This window comes from Schistocerca serialis, chromosome 1 (genome assembly GCF_023864345.2).
Source record: "Schistocerca serialis cubense isolate TAMUIC-IGC-003099 chromosome 1, iqSchSeri2.2, whole genome shotgun sequence".
Taxonomy (NCBI): Eukaryota; Metazoa; Arthropoda; class Insecta; order Orthoptera; family Acrididae; genus Schistocerca; species Schistocerca serialis.
The window spans coordinates 1,061,858,932-1,061,876,242 of record NC_064638.1 but is presented as its reverse complement, the minus strand read 5'-3'; positions in this window follow the sequence as shown (position 1 = coordinate 1,061,876,242).

Sequence of the window (17,311 nt, the reverse complement as noted above, 5' to 3'; positions counted from 1 at the left end):
GGCAGAACATGATAATATTAAAAACGACAAAAAACTTCATAGTGTTCTGAAAAATTACATTTAGTTGGTCACGAACCGGGTATCGGCATCTCAGGCCATCTTCAGGTGAAGAGATGCCGAAAGTCGGTTTGTGGCCAAGCAAATACAATTTTGCAGAACATTAGGAAACGTCTTTCTTTTTAATATTAGTTTTATCTAAGAGCAAAAAATAAAATAGATTACACGAACACTTGACGCGTCTTTCAATGAAGCTCGAAATCATGACAGCATATTAGACTTTGAAGTTCAGTATTTAACTTCACATAGCAATGGTAGTTGGAGACCAAACAGCAGCAGATTGCAAGTTCTACAAAATCCAAAAGACATTCATCAGAAGCGCGATTATATGTGAGAATTTTAAAAGAAAGAATACAAATGGAGGCTACAATTTCTGAAGAGCAGAATGGTTTTAGACAGGGCGCTCATATACTGATGGAATATTCACATTAGGGAATCTAATAGAGAAGAGAATTGACAAAGGGATAGACTCATTTAGTCGTCGTGGATCTGCAAGAGGCCTATCAAATGGTACCTCAAAAGAATCTGTGGGTAAGTATGAAGAATATGGCGTGTCAAGTATTTACATCAAAGCAATTAAACAGTTCTATACGAGACGCGTGAGCGCCGCCAAAGTAGGAAATTCAGTGTCACCTGAATTCTGATGCAAAAGGGCTATGCAAAGGGTGTGTCATACCACCGACTCTATTTAAAATCTTTGTGGAACAAACAATTAAAAGCCAGGAGGAACAAATGTGGAGACATGGAAGTCCCTGTGGGCGTTAAAATCTTGTACACACTTCTCTCCGCTGATGACCAGATCATCGTAGCAGGGACCAGGATGATGAGTACATGATTTTGAAGTTAAGACAGGAGTATGAAAGATAGAGCCTCACAAGAACGAATGACAATACCATAGACGATCCTGAGGCTGGAGACAGTAAGATCGGTGGATGTAATTCTTTGTCATTGTCAGTCAGCAAATGAGAAAGGTAAAGATGACAGGAGGGCTGTACGAAAACTGAACTCGGTCCTTTGGAATAAAAAATAACAAAGTACCAAACAGATGTTATATCGTGCAAATGGTGAAGACATTGCTACGTACAGAGCAGAAACCTGATAAATGTACAAGCGTCACAGAAACAAGTTTCTTGCACTTGAGATCGCCCTTTGGAGACAGAGTTGTGGTATCTCTAAGCTGTACAGTGTACTAAAGACTAACATAAGAGAGACAATGGGTTCGATAAATCTATTATATGAGGTGTGATTGGAAAGTTTTAAGAAAGGATCCGCTGCTGCTTACTGGTTTGGCGGACAGGTACACGGAGGGTGGGGAGTGTGTCATTGCCTTGTCCTTGAACGCCCTGTGACAGGAAAATGCGTTACCTTTATTCTTCATTTCGTTGTGGCAGCTGGTTGAGTGCGGGTCTGTTAGGGCTTGTCGCCGGATTCTGTCTGTGTGAAAATGGACGTAAAAACGCAGCAACGGTTTTTGTGAAATTTTGTTTTAAAACTGGGAATTCAGCTTCTGATACTTACGAACTATTAGAAACAGCTTTTGGAGATAATTGTATGAGCCAGTCAAACGTTTTTGTCTGGTTCAACAGATTTAAAAATGGCCACGAATCATTCGAAGATGAACCAAGGTCCAGCCGTCCTTCCACTTCAAAAACGAATGAAAGTATTGTGAAAGTTTGCGACTTCGTGCGCTCTGCTCATAGACTTACAATTAAGGAGATGGTTGATGAATTTCAGTTTCTATGCACTTCAGTCAATTTTAACTTAAGATCTGAACAAGCATCGAGTGTTCGCAAAATTCATTCCAAAATTGTTGTCAGGTGACCAGAGAAAATACCGACTTGAATTGTGCAAAGAACTGATTAATCGGACTAAAAATGACCCAGATTGGTTAAATAGGATAATTACAGGTGACGAATCGTCGATATATGGATATGATCCTTAAACCAAAGTGCAGTCTTCCGAGTGGAAGACTCCTGGTTCACCACAACCAAAAAAGCACGTTAAAGTCGGTCGAAGGTGAAGATAATGTTGGTGACTTTTTTCGATTCTACCGGTATTGTGCATCACGACTTTACCCATGAAAGAAAGACAATTAGCCAAGAATACTACAAATGCGTCCTAGAGAGTTTGTAGGAAAAATTGTGGAAGAAAAGGTCTGCATTGTGGAAAGACAGGAGTTGGGTGCTACTCCATGACAATGCTCCAGCTCATCGTGCCTTCTCCATCGTTGAGTTTTTGACCAAATTCAAAATTCCTGTGCTTCCACAATCGCCAAATTCCCCTGATTTGGCCTCTGCGGACTTCTTCCTGTTTCCTAAACTGAAATTTTCACTGAAAGGGAAACGATTTCACTAGACAGAAGACATCCAGGCAAATACGAAGTGCGTCCTTAACACACTTCAGGAAAAAAATTTCGAGAAATGTTTCCAAAATTAGACACACGGTTGGAGTCACTATGTCAGTTCAGAAGGGGACTATTTTGCTGGAGATGCATCACAGTAGCATGTAAGTGCTACCATTGTACAATTACAAGCCCATTATTAATACTTTCCAGTCACACCTTGTAGACGCCATAGAGATGGAAAACCTAAACTCGTATGGATATATGGAAAGAATGGAAGATAGCTGGTGGCCAAAGAAAGTTTGGCAGTGGACCCCAGGGGAAACAAGAAAGCGTGGACGACGTAGGAGAAGCTGGTGTCGAGAGGTCTGGGACGCGATGGATGTCAGAGGACTACAGGAGAGAGGGTGGCATGATCGGAAGAAAACAGGAAGTGAGAATGAGGGGCCAGCAGTAGATTACTCGTAAGATGATGACGATGACAGATGTCCTCTGTACTCATTAACACTGTAAGTTAAGCACTGTACGTTAGATTCTCAATCGGCGCCTAATTCTCTGTACATAATTCCGACCATCATTCAAAGGCACGTCAAATGTTTCTATTTACTCTCACAAAACATTTGACCGTTAATTTCCAATTTTTTCAAGCTACTTGACAGTTAAATATCATACCAATATGACTTTTTATTCGCGAAATAGCTAGTGATTGACGATATGAATTTTATGACACTACATATTTATATCGCTAGCAGCTGTTGGTGAAATATTATTACCTGATTATTTTCAAGCAATAATTTTTTTTTGCGAAAGTAGACGCAATGTTGTACGACTTGAAACGCCGTTTGTCTCTAACTTCTTTTAGCTATTAAAAATTCAGACATACATCAATTACACACTAACGGAAAAAACAATGACATGACCAAGAAGGAGTTGTGCGATATTAACGTAACTTGGCAGATGTGTTTCTACATCTGAAAGATGACATCTATTCAAATTTCACGGAAGTCGCAAAAGGGTGGTGATAGTAGCGCCTCCATAAGGATGCAAATCAGGTTTGCTTTAAATACACGCTCTAACGCTTACTTACTTAAATATTTTCAACATTTCGCCGCCCTGTCAGCAACTGTATAAATATTAATTTTAATTTCAAAAACCAACATCCTCAGTTGAAAAGTTTACCTAGGTTTACCTAGGTTTCAGTCGGGATAACTCAACCTTCTTCAGAATGAAAGTAACTAGCGTTTGTCCATAGTGGACATCCTCAAGCTAAAACTACAAATCTATAAATTATCGTCAGACTAAGAACTTGACGATATCCAATATGGACAAACGGTAGTTACTTTTATTCTGATGAAGGTTGGTTTGTATCGACTGAAACCTAGGTAATTGTAGGTAAACTTTGCAACTGAGGCTGTTGGATTTTAAAATTAAAATTAACGCTTAATTGCCTTTGAGATTGGACATGGTGAGTTGATGTTAGTCACGAATGCTTTGAGGGCGACAAAAACTCCATTATCAACACCCCACTGAGGTTGGACGAGGTCGCGTAATAGGGGTACGGGAAGCACGATGCTCCTTCTGTGATACTGCAGAAAGACTTGTAGCCACCATACATGATTGCTGACAGCGATGGTAACAGGAATGTGCGGTAGCAAGTCGACCGGGCTTCGGACGACCACATGGCACTACCGAGACACAAGACCATCGTGTTCCTCGTGGTGCTCTGACGCATGGTACTGCATCTGCAGCACCAATTTGAGCGGTGAATGGCATTACAGTGACAAAACGAACTCTTACAATAACAGCTCCGAGCCCGATGCCCTTCAGCGTGCATTTACTGGCCCCAAACTACCGTTATTTGCGACTTCAATGGTGTTAAGCGAGATCTCATGGGGGGCAGGGTGGAAGTTTGTTATGTTTTGTGTACGGGAAGGTGTCGTCGTTGAGTGACTGTAGGAGGATACAAGATAACTTGGACATGATTTTTGATTGGTGTAAAGAATGGCAGCTAACTCTAAATGTAGATAAGTGTAAATTAATGCAGATGAATAGGAAAAAGAATCCTGTAATGTTTGAATACTCCATCAGTAGTGTAGCGCTTGACACAGTCACGTCGATTAAATATTTGGGCGCAACATTGCAGAGCGATATGAAGTGGGACAATCATGTAATGGCAGTTGTTCATAGGTAGACTTTTGGGAAGATGTGGTTCATCAGTAAAGGAGACCGCTTATAAAACAATAATACGACCTATTCTTGAGTACTGCTCGAGCGTTTGGCATCCCTATCAGGTCGGATTGAGGGAGGACATAGAAGCAATTCAGAGGCGGGCTGCTAGATTTGTTTCTGGTAGGTTTGATCATCACGCGAGTGTTACGTAAATGCTTCAGGAACTCGGGTGGGAGTCTCTAGAGGAAAGCAGGCGTTCTTTTCGTGAATCGCTACTGAGGAAATTTAGAGAACCAGCATTTGAGGCTGACTGCAGTACAATTTTACTGCCGCCAACTTACATTTCGCAGAAAGACCACAAAGATAAGATAAGAGAGATTAGATCTCTTACAGAGGCATATAGGCAATCATTTTTCCCTCGTTCTGTTTGTGAGTGGAACAGGGAGAGAAGATGCTAGTTGTTGTACGAGGTGCCCTCCGCCACGCACCGTATGGTGGATTGCGAAGTATGTATGTAGATATAGATGTTTTCTGAAGAAACCTTGTTCTTCTTTGGTGTCAGTAATGGCCTTGTATTGGTGAGTGTTTGACACGCTGGACCTACGACTGGAATTACCGTATGGAGTGCAATTTCGTATGACAGCAGGAGCCCCTCGTGGTTATCCTCCGCACCCTGAAGGCAAATTTGTACGTCAGTCTAGTGATTCTAACTGTTGTGCTGGCATTAACGAACAGCATTCCAGCGGATTTTTTTTCCAACAGGATAATGCTCACCCATATACCGCTGATGAAACCCAATATCGTCCACAGAGTATCGATATGTTGCCTTGGCCTGCTGGATTATCAGATCTATCTCCAGTCGAGCACATATGCGACATCATCGGACAACTCCAGAGTCATCGATAAACAGCATTCACCGTCCCTGTCTTCACCAACCAAGTGCCGCAGGCATGGAACTCCATCTCACAAACTGACATCTGGAATCTGTACAACACAATGCATGCACGTTTGAATGTTTGCATTCAACATTATGCCGGTTACACAAGTTATTAACGTAACAGCATTTTACATTTGGAATTATTTATCTCGCACTTATATTAATAAGTGATTTTGCCATGTCAATTACTTAAATATGTTATCCACACAAATGTACTCTAGAAATTTCATTACTCTACATTAGTTTTTGGTGTGATGATATTTTCTTCCGTCAGTGTACAATTTTTAGAGAGTATTGTTTTTACTTACCAAGAGGCAGGCCAAGAGCAACGTATTTTAATAACATCAAACAAGGTATGGGGATAAAATCGTATGAAGAATTGAAGACAATGACAATGGAGAGAGGGACGTGGCTAAATCGACAAGGCATAGCTTTTAGTTTATGATGATGCTTTCGCCGACTGGAGTGGCCGTGCGGTTCTAGGCGCTACAGTCTTTAACCGAGCGACCGCTACGGTCGCAGGTTCGAATCCTGCCTCGGGCATGGATGTGTGTGATGTCCTTAGTTTAGTTAGGTTTAATTACTTCTAAGTTCTAGGCGACTGATTACCTCAGAAGTTAAGTCGTATAGTGCTCAGAGCCATTTGAACCATTCTGGACCATGATGATGTTTTCACTTCGCTCAGACATGTGACCAGATTTTCGAGAAATGCTGTCTATTCGGAAATACTCTTTTTATTGAATACATGGAGAGTATTCTCTCTCTAATAGAAAATTTAATGGTGTAATGTTTAATTTTTGAAATCATTCAGCACTGCCGGTCGGTGTGGCCGAGTGGTTCTAGGCGCTTCAGTCTGGAACCGCGCGACCGCTACGATCACAGGTTCGAATCCTGCCTCGGTCATGATGTGATGTCCTTAGGTTAAGTAGGTTTAAGTAGTTCTAGGTTCTAGGGGACTGATGACCTCAGATATTAAGTCCCATAGTGCTCAGAGCCATTTGAACCATTCCACACTGTTCGTTAAGCATACGCTCAGCTTGAAGTCCTGTTGCCAATTATTCACGAACACGAACGAGAAAAGAGGAGGATGAAAGACTGGGCAGAAGGCAACGAACAACGTTCAATGCTGTTATCTTTCTCGTCTCAGTCCCGCTGTCATGCTGTTAATAATCAGAATTCCGTGCTGATGACTTTGACAACGTGGAGTCACGGTATTTACAGATCAACACAGTGACTTTCCCCGAGTGTTTCCTCGTCAAGCCTGCGATATCCACGAAGGCTAGTCGACATGGAGCGCGGCCTCAGCCCTTCGGAATTTTTCATTTGAGGCGCTGCGAAGAGAAGAGCGCAAAAGGCTAAATTGCACCCCCCTCACTACTGGATGCCAGAAGGTGTTGTATCTGCGAATCTTCCAGTGGAGGTGTACAGCTGCTCGCCGCACACAGAGACCGGTATCCGAAACTGCATGGACGCACGTGGTGGAAATGAATTCTTACTCTCTGAGGTGTATTAGCTGCGTTCATTCAGAGCAGAGAAAGAGAAGTCTGTGGCAAGTTGAAGCTATGAGTCGATCTGGAAGTTGTGGCCGAATGGAAAATAGCCCTGTCCAGTACTGGCACACGACACTGTGGCGCATTATGCTTACTACCTGAGCTCCCATCTTACTGTTACTCGCTCCTGTGAACGGGAACGCGTTGTGCAGATCTTGGTGCCTCTCGCCTCCATCTAGAAAAGGTAATGATTTTACTATTTTATATTTCTAGTTTTTACTGAGTTCAACGAAGGCGATGTTGGCCTGATAAATTCAACGATGCCCTTTGGCTACACTGGCTAAAGGATTCTTCTAAGAAATACCAAATTAAGGTATTTGCTCTTTCGATAGTTGATCTGTTTATACATGCTTATAGGTTATCCAAGTCTGCACAATGCGATGGCGATTCTTAAATAGATGTATTTGTTCTCTGTTTTCTATGTAGATAACCTAAACATGCCCAAATAAGGCGAAACGCGTCGCTGAAAAATAAAAATAAAACTAAAATTGCAACCAAGACCGTTTTTAACCAATACTGTTAAGCACTGGTTCGCTGTATGCCACATATGGATTGGAGAAACACTCTCTACCCTACCTTCCTATTCATAACAAATCCTACTACCGTTGTACCATTTTCTGTTGCTGCTCGTGTTACCCTATACTCATAAGAACAGAAAGTCTTGTCTTCTTTCCACTTCACTTCACTGAGCCCTACTATATCTAGATTGAGCCTTTGGATTTCCCTTTTCAGATTTTGTAGCTTCACTTCAACGTGCAAGCTCCTGACATTCGACGCCCCAACTCTTAGAACGTTATCCTTTCGTTGGTTATTCAATCTTTTTCCCATGGTCACCTCCCCATTGTCAGTCTCCTCCCAAATATCCGAATGGGGGGCTACTCCGGAATCTTTTGCCAGTGGAGAGATCATCCAGACACTTTTTCGGTTATAAGCCACATGTCTTATGGATATACGTAATGTGTCTTTAATGCAGTGGTTTCTATTGCTTCTGCATCCTCACGCCGTTGATAGTTGCTGGATCTTCCGTCTTCAGGAGTATTCTCCACCCCCTCCCCCCACCAAGGTCAAGAGAGTGCTCGGAACCTTTGTCCTCTCCTCCGCCCTCTCCACAAGGCCGTTGGCAGAATGAGGCTGACTTCTTATTCCTGAAGTCCTTGGCCGCCAGTGCTGATCATTAAACAAAATATAAGTGGTGGCGGGTTTCGAGCCCGTGACGGAGGGCGTTTTGATAACTAATCGAATACGCTACCTTTTCTTTTTGCATTTTGTTCGTTATTGTTGGTTGTATTTGGTCGTAGCGGACGTCACATGACGTCTGTCGAACTTCGTTGTTGATCCCTTCCCTCAGGTATTCTATTAGAGAGACCTGCCAGCTCTCTGAGCGAACACGCTGAGCTACCGCGCCGGCTGCCCCTAGACCACGGGTGCTTGATTACAGACTCATGTTCTCTGCTGGAAAACCCGATCGTATTTGGCGAGGTTAAAGATGTGTTCTTCAACCAGTTTTCTTCAGTGTGTTTGCAGTTACTTGAATTGCAGAATATTACCTTCATTAGTATTGCTTGCGCCACCAGTGCATCGCACGTAAATCAAGCAGTGCAGTGAGGTTAATGAAGCGCAGGGTCGTGTTTCACGCTCGATGCATCGGTCGTAAGGACCATCACACAGACTGCCCCATCTCTCACCGTTCACTGCTGACTGTGAGCTGCCGACTGATATGCGCTATATGAGCTAGAACGTTGCCCATCCACGAGATATTTCATCATTAGTTTGACCCTTCTAGCTGCAAAACACTTCCATAATTTCGGCAGGATTAAGTCCGAGGAGCACCTGATCAAGAAGAAGCTTACGCAGAATTGAGTAGGATGTGGGCGGCGTTTCCCGTTTGTGTCGCCGCCTGTTAGGTACACACGTCTGTCGATGTGGAGAATCCGCGTCGGTGGGAGAGACGCGTCAGATTGGGAGTTTTCTATCAAACTGTAACTTTCAAATCACTATCTTTTCAAACAACTGTATTTTCGTATTATCTCTTACAGTCGTTCTCCGAACATTTTAAACCTTCAGAACGAATTTACTGTTATAGTGGATCCCTATTCACTCTTTCTAAAATTGCTACAACACTGTGTAGCGTCTTGCTTAGAAGTTGTCACTTATTTCTTGGTTAAAGGAGAATAGGCATCATACAAAAATAGTTCGACGTGAATAGTTACAGACAAGAATCCATCTTAAGGGGACCTTGTATGTCCTATGACACCAATGTTAAATTATCCAATTTTGTGACCCATTATCTTGGAAACTATTTAAGACACCAACTTACGATTTTCCATAATTATTGAATGCACCTTTCTAGATACACTGAACTAGAATTTTTACCAATACTGTATTGTGGTGCATGTTATCATTTTTTTTTCAAACATTCAATTTTTGATAGAATTTTGTAAATAAATGAACATAAAAACAAAACAACTCAGTATAATTTTATTATTCTAGTTCCATATATGTTGAAACTCACACTTGGCATGCTGTGAAAATTTCATGTCTCTACCACCAGTCATTATTTAGAAAACAGCTCATTTATTGGAAAAAATGTCGTTAAGGGGAACTGAGGCTTAAAACAGTTTTTATTACAAATTTTTATAGAGACTTACATTTCTGCGTCTTTTATGTTCTAGAATTGCCCTGGCCCATAGTCTGTCTCTTCATCAGTGTCACAAGAGCCCAGTGCTAGCCTCCTCCTTTTCTTTCTTGCTTCTTTTGTCATTTGCGGAACAGCTAACTCTGCTTCACGCAAGCGAAGCTCATCCAGTTCCCGCAGTCCTGTTGCTGTGTTCTATCCAAATCTTACCTCTAACTTCTCCAGAACCGTAAATCTTTCATAATTACCACCATTACAAGTTATTACGGCGTCAGACACTGCTGACTTTCGAGTCATAAGGCCAACAAATACATTTTAGGCACACGCCACCACACAACATTATTGAAGGACTTATTCACATTCTGGATCTTCCCATGTAAACACTTCTTTAGTAGCTCAGGATTTGCCAAAGAAGAGAATGTCACCTGTTTCTAAAGTTACTTTCCTTTTTGATGCACTCGTGGGTGTTGTCACTTCAGAAACATTATCATGGTTTCCTTCACTGCCAGAACACGTGTATTCAAGTACTTCAGAAGAAAATGTAGGTCTCACGTATCTATTACCCGCAAATTTGCGTTTCTTGAAGTTACTTTTACGCTTATTCAATTTATTTAGGTATGAAAACAATAGAAGTTAGCTTACTACAGAAATAGTCGATAATCACACTACTTTCAACGAAAACTAGTATCAGAAACAAAGGACTGATTTGTTTATAATGCCAACTTTTGAGACGTAGCATTAGGGACAAAACAAAGAAATTGGTTCAAATGGCTCTGAGCACTATGGGACTTAAGTTCTGAGGTTATCAGTACCCTAGAACTTAGAACTACTTAAACCTAACTAACTTAAGGACATCAGACACATCCACGCCCGAGGCAGCATTCGAACCTGCGACAGTAGCGGTCTGGCGGTTCCAGACTGTACCGCCTAAAATCGCTCGGCCACACAAAGAAATTCACAGCCTTCTAGACTTTTTAGTTTTTAAGACTGCTCAATTGTGGCAGTATATGCGTAGCCGCGAAATTTGGCAGTCACACATCAGCATTCAAAATATTATTTCAAGGTCTCAGAATTGTCTGATTTTAATGTATTACATAGCAAAATGTTCAGGAAAGTTCAAAGTACATTGTGGAGTAAAAAACAGAAAAAGGCAAATTTCAACGAATTTCACGTACAATGTCCCGTTAAACTTGCAGCCTGCATCCTTAGTTACAATATTCTAATGACGCATTGCAACGAGTCTCGTGAATTAATACTATGAAATGGAAATGTTAGTACATAAATCGTTCATAAACGGAAATAACAGTTCGCAAAAATGAAGTAGTACTGCATGTGAAGTGTGACAGGAAAGTACATGGGTATCAAGGGTCGCTGGGGTAGGTAGTAGTTGGTGACGTTCGACCAGGTGGCAGTAGGGAAAAATTGTTGTGCCTCATTGACATATTTCTGCCATCACACAGCGAGGTCGATAACCTGCGATCATTGCTGTCGAGGGCTCCACCAACTCTGTCACGTAGGCTTTGTCGCTGACGTCAGATAATTTCTAAAAGTGACCGTTCCGCAAGACAGATTCATTGTATCGCGCTGTGGTCTGCTACTGTTCTCTCACCGACGGTGCACTTGTGTTATCTGGCTGTTTACCAGAACTCCTCTTTCGATATTCTCAGGGTTGCTAATGGCACTGCTGCAGAAAGACCTGGCGTGATAGTTAAGTCTGTGTGTAAATTTATTGCTTGCTTTCTGCAACCTCTTGACGGTCCAGCGTGGAATCGTTTTTGCGAACTGTCAGTGTTATTTGCGTAGCAAACCAAACTGTGCCACGAAGTATATTTCTTACACCGTAGTAGGTGTAATACTCATTAACAGACTGTATGCGAATGTCTTCATGGATTCCCACTGTGGCTAGTGGAGTGAGGGCATGTGACACTTTAAGGCCTTCCGCCTCTGTTAGGACCATTAAGATAGGCTCTGCTTTTTGTGATATTTGTTGGAAATAATCTGTTTCATCATTAGTTTAAACATTCTTCCTTCTTCCTTTTCTTTCATTGGGTATTCTACGAACGTAAGCGTAAACTGCCCAACCCTATCGGCTTCTACTCTGGCTAATGTAAAATTGATTCGATGTTATCATTAGGCAATATTTTATCAGTGAGTGGAGAATTTCGAAAGAAAAGAAAGAAGGAAGTAACTAAGATTAGTGTATTACGTCACTGGCAACGATTTCGTTAGAGACGGAGCATAAGCTCAGGTTGCTTTTAAGAATGATGCAGGAAATTGGCCGTACCCCTTCAAAAGATATAATCCCGTCTCCTGCTGGAGCGATTAAGGAAAATCACGGGAACCTCAAATCTGAAAGGCCGGTACTGGATATGAACTGTAGTTCTCCCGAAGGCGAGTCAGTTAAGCCAACCACGGAGTCATTTCAATCGGTATGAATCTCGACTACCAACATCGTAAATGTGGTGTCACCGCCAGACACCACACTTGCTAGGTGGTAGCTTAAATCGGCCGCGGTCCATTTAGTACATGTCGGACCCGCGTGTCGCCACTGTGTGATCGCAGACCGAGCGCCACCACAAGGCAGGTCTGGAGATACGGACGAGCACTCGCCCCAGTTGTACGACGACTTTGCTAGCGACTACACTCACGAAGCCTTTCTCTCATTTGCCGAGAGACAGTTAGAATAGCCTTCAGCTAAGTCCATGGCTACGACCTAGCAAGACACCATTAACCGTATCTGAAGATAGTCTTATTTGTATTATCAAGAGCGATGTACCACAAGGATAAATAAAAGTTAAGTATTCGAGGAGCTGCATACTTTTCTCATTAGCATTCAATAGTTATCCTGTTCCAGACTTCACGCCAGTCGGCGTGTGTGTACGCGTGCCTTTCTTTCGGCTACCCGTCACTGTGGACTGGCTGCATTGTCAGTCCACATCAGTAAAAATAAGTACATTTAGGATTAACGTCCGGTCGGTGAAGAGGTAATTCAGTATGGAAAACAAGCTCCGCTTTGACAAGGATGTAGCCACTTTCATTTAATCGTTCACGAAATTCACAAAAAAACACGGAAAACGATGCATGGACAAAGCCTTAACTACCACGCTGTCTGCCGGTGGACGAAAGGCAGTGTTGTAAATTATAGACATCTCAGTGCTTGCCGAATCTGCCATAATCGAAATATTTTTTGGAAGATGCCGTAATGTTTGATGATTATTACGAATACTGTTACTTTGAAATGTTACTTGAAAAATAAGGACTGGATCTCAATTTTCCAGAAACAGTACAACCACGTCACACGAAATGCCTCATACATCCGGCCAGGAGTACACCCCGCCAGTCTCAAGGCAATTTGCTGAAAATATTACCTGATTGGCCGGCCGGAGTGGCCGAGCGGTTAAAGGCGCTACAGTCTGGAACCGCACGACCGCTACAGTCGCAGGTTCGAATCCTGCCTCGGGCATGGATGTGTGTGATGTCCTTAGGTTAGTTAGGTTTAAGTAGTTCTAAGTTCTAGGGGACTTATGACCACAGCAGTTGAGTCCCATAGTGCTCAGAGCCATTTGAACCATTACCTGACTGAATACACGTAAGTTGTTTGAAAATTGTATACGCCAGGAGAAACTCAGGTCTCACACTGTTCAGTTCTACAGGGAGGAAATGTATCGATGTTAACGAAATTTGGATAAACTTCATAGCTGTCGAGTTAGACTTCAAGGTGCTTTGTCATTTTTATTGAGGTGTCGCGATGAAAATCATGTCACAGCATTTGCCAATGTTGTGCGCCATATTAATTCTCCTGCTGCCAATCGCTTTAAGCAACGTGCTGGCTTGGCTTTTTTTCGTGAAAGGATTCGTTTTACTCGTTGACGTTTGGATTCTTTTTGGAAAGATTTTTTTCTTTTCCATTTAATCGTTGTTTCGAAATCGTCTGATTTTACTTGCGATTGGTTAGACGGTGCCTCATGGACTCAAGCAGACTGGGAATACAATTCTGTTACTGCTCGGCATTTGGCTAAGCTGGAAGGTTTTCATCGCTCGGAGTCTGATGTTATATGTCGACGTTCTGTAATAAATCTCACAGAGAAATCTTTTGACGACTCAACCTTATCCTTTTGCACCCACACCGAAGAGTTTGGTGTAGTTGACTTTCTTAGTTCAATTGAGCTGGCAGTTTACAAACTACCTCCTGGCGCTGCAGAGGAGGTTGTGAGGGAGGCATGCAGTGTGTTGGCTACGGATCGTCCACCCAAGAGTAATGTAACAGCAGCAGAGAGGGCTGCTTTATGCTCTCTCAAACTTTATCCTGATATTGTTATTTTATCTACGGACAAGGGCAATGCCACCGAAGTTTTAAGCAAACAGGAGTATGTACAAAAGATGCAACGTTTATTATCTGACTCAGCGTATCGCAGAATCGATGCGGAGAGAAAGACTAACAGCCTCCTGAAGAAAAGTGGTTTGTCACAGGACACTATCAAGAGTCTTAACACCTATAGTACTGTTCCCTCTAGGTTATATGGCCTTCCGAAGGTACACAAGGAAGGGGCTCCTCTCCGTCCTATAATCGGCGCTCCGACATATCGTGTAGCCATGCATCATGCTTCTGTGTTGAGTCCACAAAGAGGTCGGTGTGAACATCATATTAGGAACAAGCTTATTTTTTACGTCGTTTGGAGGGACTGCGGTTGAATGACTCTGATATTTTAGTAAGTTTCGATGTGGTCTCTCTCTCCAGTCGTGTTCCTCTGTCTGATCGTTGCGGTTAATTGAGGTTAGGTTTGGTGCTGAATTAACTAATCTCTTTCGGCATGTGTTGACAACCTCTTACTTTTTATTCAATGACCAGTATTGCGAACAGACAGATAGAGTTGCTACGGGCAGTCCTTTGTCTCCTGTGATAGCAAATTTGTTTATGGAAGACGTCGAGGAATGTGCTTTGGAGTAGCCGCCTTCGAAAGCCGCCTGTTTCTTCATATATCTTGACGATACTTTTGTTGTTTCGCCTCATGGTAGGGAGAATTTGAATGCCTTTCTAGAACATCTGAACTCGATCCACCCGAACATTCGTTTTACAAAGGAGGTGGAGGAGGATGGTTGCCCTCGCTTTTGTGACGTTTTGGTTAGGAGGACGGATGATGGATCATTGGGACATGCAGTTTACAGGAAACGCACTCACACCGACTTGTATTTACAGGCTAATAGTTGTCACCATCCGGCTCAGCGTGAAGGGGTGGTTCGTATCTTGGTACACAGGACACATGTCGTTTCCGATGCTGAGACTTTGCCAGCTGAGCTGTCTCATGTTGAATTTATGTTTCGTCAAAATGGTTATAGTGATAGACAAATTGAACGTGCGTTGCGCTATCGACTAACTGTGCATCGGGTGATTGATGATAATTCTGAGTCGACACCTAAGTCTACTGGGTTTTTGCCTTACGTAGGAACAACTTCCTACAAGGTCGATCGTATTTTAGGGAAATATGATGTGAAATGTGATTTCCGACCTCCATCTAAAATTAGAGTGCTTTTGGGTTCTGTTAAGGATGATCTTGGTCAGCGTAAGGCGGGTGTATATCGCATTCCTTCTAGCTGTGGCATGGCATATATTGGTCAAACTATAAGGACAGTGGAGGACCGATGTACTGAGCTTATTCGCACACACGATTACAGCAGCCAAGTAGATCTGCTATTGCCGAACATTGCTTGGATACTTGTCACTCCACGCTATATAACAACACCGAGATATTGGCACGCACGTCCAACTATTGAGACAGTGTCATTAAGGAGGCAGTTGAGATTAAATTAGCGAGCAACCTATTAGAGAGGGGTGGAGGTTTTTGGTTAAACTCTGTTTGGAATCCTGCTCACTCCCTTGTCAAAAAACAAAGGGATAGAGTCAATGTTACCTCACCTGCTAGTTCGTAATCTCACTATTGATATCTCTGACTAGTCATCTTTGGTGGCACTGGTGTTCAGTGTGTGTTATCTTTCCTGAATCAGTCTAAGAACCGAGGTTTTAAATTTGCCTGTATACCGCCTGTCCGTTGCAGATTGCCTTGAGAATGGCGGGGTCTACTCCCGTCAAAATATCAGCCCTCGCTGAAAATATTACCTGGCTCAATACCCGTAAGTTGTTTGAAAATTGTATACGCCAGGAGAAACTCAGCTCTAACTTAGCACATTCTTTTTGTTTGCGAGGACATCGAGCCCCTGATACTGGACCTTTGCCTATCCTCTTTAGAGTGTACCCACAGTGTTTTTCCACCCAAAAACCTATGGCTGGTACCCAAGCTACTAGTTAGGGCAGATCTGTTCCGGCGTCCTAAGGTTTCAGTCGCCCACATGATCTTTGGCATCTGTTCTTTTAGTTCTCCAGCAGCATCGGTGAGCTACCATTATTTGCACTGACAGCTGTAGGACTGTGGATAGGATGGGATATTCTTTCACATCTCTCACGAGTCAGGAAAAACATTCGATGCTGGGAACTTATATTGTTTTTATGGCGATACTGGTAGCCACTAATAGAGCTCTACATTTTATTAAATAAACCTGCGACCGCATTTTAATTTGCAGTGACTCAATGGGCAGTCTCCAGGCCATTGATCACTGTTACTCTCGTCACCCAGTGATATCTACCATTCATGACCTTCTCTCTGACCTTAGTTCTACTGTCTACTCAGCTGCGCTTCACTGGGTCCTAGGTCATGTTGGTATCACAGGAAACGAACTGGCTGACAGTTTCGTTAAAGAAGGTATTCCATGCCCAACATTTGCCTTGCCGATCGTAGGTGCAGATCTGTGTTACAAGTAAGGTATCCGCTCACTCAGAGATGGTACAACATGTGGTGGGCTACTGCCCCATCTAATAGACTCTGCACTATCAAGAGGTCTACTGCTGCAAGGTGTTCCTCCTTCCGTTTCTCCTGAAAGGAATCATCCATCCTATGCCGCCTAGATACTGGTCATCCCAGATTAACCACACTTTTATTTTGTGTGACGAGTCATCCCTAACATTGCAGTCGTAGAGCCTTATAGACTGCAGCTCATACCCCGGTGGAGTGCCTCCTCCTCCTGGACCTCCATGATAAGCATAGTCTCCCGAAGTCCTTACCTTTAATAATGGCGGACGACTGACGGATGAACTCGGTTTTTCCGCCTCCCTAGTGAGGGCGGGGTAATTGAGGATAGGACGCCTCCCGTTGCATGGAGGGTATGAGGAACTCTCTATCCTACCTACTTCGCCAGCTCAATCTCTCATCTGTTTTATACTCTGGTTTAATTACTTTTAGATGCAGTTTGCCTCCTTTTTTGCTGCACCCTATTTTACATCTAAGGGACAGCAATCTGTGGAACAGTAATGTCTTGACTATAATGAGTTTTGGATGTGGCGGCTCTGATGTGGAATGGCTGCTGTCGCATGCAGAGCTCCGGGTACACTAGTCTGCTGCCTCAACTATTTGTCTCATATTATTTTGATCCTTTTACATTTTTATCCTTCTCTTTTTTACTGTTCTGAGTATATCGACTAGAAGGTGTTCTTTGCTACCTAACTGTTTTCGCCGTTAATCGGTTTGGCTAGCGTCAGATGTCGGTTGTCTTTCTCTCCCCAAGGATGAGTC